This window comes from Pezoporus occidentalis, unplaced genomic scaffold, assembly GCF_034315485.1.
Source record: "Pezoporus occidentalis ecotype Australia unplaced genomic scaffold, CSIRO_AGI_Poc_V1 ctg86, whole genome shotgun sequence".
In the NCBI taxonomy this organism is placed as follows: domain Eukaryota; kingdom Metazoa; phylum Chordata; class Aves; order Psittaciformes; family Psittacidae; genus Pezoporus; species Pezoporus occidentalis.
In genome coordinates this window covers 711,744-717,849 of record NW_026916220.1, presented here as the reverse complement: position 1 = coordinate 717,849, position 6,106 = coordinate 711,744, and positions in this window count along the sequence as shown.

Genomic DNA, 6,106 nt, shown 5'->3' with positions numbered 1-6,106 from the left:
CTTGCTCAATTTCAAAGATCTAGGGCAAAGAGCATGTAAATTATTAAGTCAGGAAAAATTGACATATCAGACAGGCAGACATTTAAGCTCCACAAAGGACTTTTTGGTGAAAATAATTTCATTAGCATATTAGTTATATTCTTCAACTTTGATATGCAATAATTTCTTAAGTTGTTGTCTTGGTTTTCAGTATACTATGCACAGGTTCTGAATGCTGTAGAATCCTCTTAATTGGAGCAGCTTGGAAATCAGTTATCATCATGATTAAGAAGACACACTGCTAACGACAATCCTGATAAAATTGCTCTCTGAATTTTTGCCTGGCAGAACTGATTAATTTTCTGCCATGCTTAAGAATCTACGACATTTATTGGCATGACAGCAAAGGAGAGCTTCCAAAGTCAGATGAAATTCTGTATTCTGTGCAATGAGGGGTTTAAGTTAGAAATTTCTGTAAAGAGGGACCCCCGCTCAACGGAGCGGTTTGCCTTAGTCGATGAGGAATGGGTTAGAGACCAGTTGAGCAATCTGGACATCCATAAATCCATGGGTTCAGATGGGACGCACCCGTGGGTGCTGAGGGAACTGGCGGAAGTCATTGCTGGACCACTCTCCATCATCTTTACCAAGTCTTGGGAAACGGGAGAGGTGCCTGAAGACTGGAGGAAAGCAAATGTCACTCCGGTCTTCAAAAAGGGCAAGAAGGAGGACCCAGGTAACTATAGACCGGTCAGCCTCACCTCCATCCCTGGGAAAGTGATGGAACACCTTATCCTTGGTGCCATCTTAAGGCATATCAAGGATAAGAGGGCTATGAGGGGCAGTCAACATGGCTTCACCAAGGGGAAATCATGCTTGACCAATCTCATAGCCTTTTATGAGGAAATAACACGGTGGGTGGATAATGGCAGAGCGGTGGATGTGGTCTACCTTGACTTCAGCAAAGCATTTGACACAGTCTCCCACAGCATCCTCACAGCTAAATTGAGGAAGTGTGACCTGGATGATCAGGTAGTGAGGTGGACTGCGAACTGGCTGAAGGAGAGAAGACAGAGAGTTGTATTCTATGGGGCTGAGTCTAGTTGGAGGCCTGTAACTAGTGGAGTACCTCAAGGGTCAGTACTGGGACCAGTATTATTTAATATATTCATCAACGATTTAGATGAGGGAATTGAGTGTACTATCAGCAAGTTTGCTGATGACACTAAGCGGGGAGGAGTGGCTGACACGCCAGAAGGCTGTGCTGCCATCCAGCGAGACCTGGACAGGCTGGAGAGTTGGGCAAGGAATAACTTGATGAAATCTAACAAGGGAAAGGGTAGAGTCCTGCATCTGGGCAGGAACAACCCCAGGTTCCAGTATAGGTTGGGGAAAGACCTGTTAGAGAGCAGTGTAGGGGAGAGGGACCTGGGGGTCCTAGTGGACGACAGGATGACCATGAGCCAACACTGTGCCCTTGTGGCCAAGAAGGCCAATGGCATCCTGGGGTGTATTAGAAGGGGGGTGATTAGTAGGTCGAGAGAGGTCCTCCTTCCCCTCTACTCTGCCCTGGTGAGACCCCATCTGGAATATTGTGTCCAGTTCTGGGCCCCTCAGTTCAAGAAGGACAGGGAGCTGCTGGAGAGAGTCCAGCGCAGGGCAACTAAGATGATTAAGGGAGTGGAGCATCTGCCTTATGAGGAAAGGCTGAGGGAGCTGGGTCTCTATAGTTTGGAGAAGAGGAGACTGAGGGGTGACCTTATTAGTGTCTATAAATATATAAAGGGGGAGTGTCACGAGGATGGAGCCAGGCTCTACTCAGTGGCAAACAATGATAGGACAAGGGGTAATGGGTACAAACTGGAACACAAGAGGTTCCACTTAAACTTGAGAAGAAACTTCTTCTCAGTGAGGGTGACGGAACACTGGAACAGGCTGCCCAGGGAGGTTGTGGAGTCTCCTTCCCTGGAGACATTCAAAACTCGCCTGGTCACATTCCTGTGTAACCTCATCTAGGTGCTCCTGCTCCGGCAGGGGGATTGGACTAGATGATCTTTTGAGGTCCCTTCCAACCTCTAGCATACTGTGATACTGTAAATTTAGTATTTCATACTTACTTGATTTATTTAATCTGACCCAAATTGAATTTTCAAAAGAATAAAAATGGGTAAATAGTCTCTTTACTTTTAGGCTAACCATAAAGACAGTTGGAATGTCTGCACGTTAGTATTTAAAAAAAAAAAAAAAAGAGGAAAGTGATTTTCTAGGTGCAAAGCAGTTTCTACTTTTTCAAAGTGACTATATACAACAGTAATGTAATAATGTCACATAACAATCACATTGCTACACAGCACTGAGGGTTTTTTTGTAATCATTTTATGGGTTGAAGAATAGAGGATTTGTTTGTTGCTTGACTTTCTAGATAGTCTCTGTTTCTACCTACCATTATAAAACTGAAATGATTTCCAGGAACACACTGTTAGTTATTAACAATAATATTGGGCTATTTAGCAACTAATGTAAAATAAAATGCACTGTGAATATAGTTAAACAAAACATTAGTACAAAATACAGATATATTGAAAACACAGCTTCCATTCCAGAAATAATGACCCTTATAAACTTCTGGAATGTTGTAAGAAGTGAAGAAAGTAAAAACGTAAAGGGACCTAAAACAGTATCTTTTAACTCACAATGCTTGCATACTTTGTTTACAGGGAGAGCTGGGGCAAACAGTTGGACAAATCATGCTTAATGCTATGTCTCTAGAAAGCACATGGCTTATGTAAGCTCTTTAAACCACAGTCAGCTCTTTATATCAAATATATAAATGCCTAAGATGAAAACATAGCTAATATTGTCTGAAAGCTAATGACACAATTTCATGTCTTCCATTTGTCCATGAATACACAATATTACCACACTGTTCAAAGTAGGGGAAAAAAAAAAAATCCTGCTCATAATTCATTCCTAGAGGTATGTACATGGAGAATAAAAATTAGAGAAAGAAGTACACACTATAAGTATTGTGTACTATAATAAAACCCTGTATGTAGTCAACTTTCAACTCTTTGTGATGGTAGTGTGATAAATATTTGGTACAGAATGATTGTTCACTGGTAGGAATGCTGATTTTAAAATGTCATTTTTTCAGTAGCTAAATGAGAATGACAGCTTTTAACACACCATTGCTAACTTATATTAAGAACAGCCTGACTGAGGATATTGCTGTGCATCTTCTTTCAGAAAAATGGTCACATTCAGTCAATCCGGACAGTTTGAGCCAAGTCCTGCATAAATCAAATCTTATCCTATTGTAAACAACCTTGTTTTAAGGCTTTACGTAAAGATCATTGTCTTATCTTCAATGGCAGCTGATGCACATTACAAACAAGAATTTCCTGCTCTTGAAATTGAAAGTCTACTTTAGGTTGGAAAGTCCTGACTGATACTGAAGTTAGCAGAAGCCTGGCAGTTGCCATTTGTGTCAGTGACACAGCTGTGGGATCACCAGTGTCTCTTCTGCTTGCATGCATGGCCTCAGACTTTGGTTTGTCCCTCTGCAGCTGAGTTGAAGATGGTATTGGACTGAGAAGGAAGCTCCGTAACATCTGCTCACCAACATATACGTATACGCTAGCATATACACAAGCCCATCTGAGATGCTGTGCAGGTGTTACAGTCATGACAGCTCAAGCATTTATAACTATTTAGAGTAGCTCTTGATACCTGCTACAGTCTGAAGCATGGGATTGTTTCTGCAGAATGACTGTACATATGATCTGCAACCAGATTATAAGCTTGCATGTGGTTTTGACCCCCAGACCCAGTTACTTCTCTGCACTATTCTGTATTGCTGTTTTGATCTATGCTTTGGCTGATTGCAAAACAGTTATGCAGTAATAATAAATTAATTAATATACAATATAAAAACTCCCTGAACATCAGAAAGGATTGGTCTGAATCTTATGGTCTGGGGCTGGATGAGTGTGGTGAAATTTTTCCTTTAATTCAAATGCTATGTTATTTTAAAATATACTATTACACTAAGCAAGAGTGAAAAAATAGAGAAATTGTAGATCTATCATATACCACCAGTAAGTATATTCAATGTATACAGAACTGTTGCATTATAAAAATATGTGTGCATTATATATAAATGCATATATAAACATCTGTTGCTTAAGAGTTTATAATAATTTGCTGAATTTGCAACATTCACCCAGAGAAGCAGTCAGAGAACTTTTCATTTTATGGTCAGCAGCAAGTCATGTCCATTATGTTCTCCTCCAAGGCACTGTTGATAACATTTATTTGGCTGCCATGTGAAATGCATGAATGAAAATATTTTGAAAATTGAAATACTCAGTTCTTGGCGTCAGTTCTATCTCTGGTTCTTTGGACTCTCAGTTCTTTGGACAAGCCTTCCCTTAGCTCTGTATGGATTCTTCCACCCCTGGGTAGACTGAATGTTCTGAATTCTGAGGGTTTACATTCCTCTTGATGATCTGATTTTTAGTATTTGGTTTCTCAACTCAGTACATTTCAATATCTATATAAATGTCTGATCTGCTTCTGGATCTTGCTGAGGTTTTTGCTCCAGCAATATATTGTAGCAGCCAGTCCCAAGGGTTGGCTGTACACTAGAGAAAAAACTTCAGTGATTAGAAGGCTATGCTTGGAAGTGCAAAACAAAGAAAAACAAAGAGTTGGCTTTGATATGTGTCTTTACCAAAGGGTGTATGAATTGGGACATCTCTTTTAAAGTTAATTATGAAAAGAGGTTTAGAAAACCTAAGAATTTTGTTAGGCATGCCTGACTGTCACTTATGTAAAGGACCTAATTTTTTTTTGACACAACTCCATCTTTAAACTCCTAAATATCTCCTTTATAAAGCTCTCTTTACCTCTGTGTAATTTCAGCTGAGCCTAAACCACTGAATCAATTGCAGCTCACAGTTCCTGAAGCTCATTCTCCCACACACAGCAGCCAGAATAGGAGCTTAGTCTTGGTGGGAGGAGTACCTCTCCTGGCATGGCACTGTGCAGGGATTGCTGGCTGAAATACTTCCCCATATATAGCACCATAGATAAAGCTGTGGGGTATGAGATACCACAAGTTCCCAGCTGCCAGAGGAGGATTGCTCATCGAAGAAAGGCAAAACCATCATGACTCTGTATCTCCTGGACAGTTGCTCTCCTCATCTCTTTCCATCCTTTCTGAAGCTGCCCCTCCCCAGCTCCCACCATGCCTGGGCTGCCTCTGTGTGGCCATTGTTCTGTACTGGTTGCAGAAGCCTGGCAAGGACCTCATCTGAGTTGCGTGAAAGAGTGTTTTATTTTGCTGGTGCTGAATGTGACACCTGCAAGAAATACCAAGTTTCTTCAGAGAGAAATAGCTCAGATTTCTTCCTCCTCTAAATGGCAATTAGGTGACACTGAAGATATTTCATACTTAAAACTTCTTATTAATGAAGTCATTAGGAACTACAGAGCTATAGCAAATAAATATATAAGATCCTTGACATTAGTTGGCATAGTTTATGTATTTCTCCTTTAAAACTCAGCTGTTAACACACCGCTTCTTCTTTTAATAGCTTTCATGTCATTATTTGGCTCTCTGCCACTTTTTAGAGGTCTGTTTTTCCAAAACAGGTTAAAAAACATTAATGGTGGAAAGCCTGAAATGTCCTTAAAAGCACTGCAACAGTAATAATAACATGAATCTGGTCCTGAGGACTAGTGACGTACTTTGCCTCCATGGTAATGACATAGTGCACTTCATCTGAGACAATTAGTCAAGATTCTGGGTATCTGTAGGAGGATTTTAAGCAGATGACTTTGTGCAAGCTTGTGTTATTCTGCATGAAGCACTTGTGAATTTCCTTAAAACTGCCAATAGGGGTTGGGGGAACAACAGACACGAGAACTTCAAGCCTTGTTTAGCTTGAACACTCACAAAGGACTTATTGTACTGTGTCTAATAGGCTTTGCTCTGAAAGCCTTTAGCCATCAGTGTGCCAAATATCCTTCTCCTTCTGCCATATGTTATGTTCAGCAATTGCATTGCTAATAAACTCCATGTTCCCCTGAAATCCCATCTGTCCAACTCAAGTCTGTGGTGATT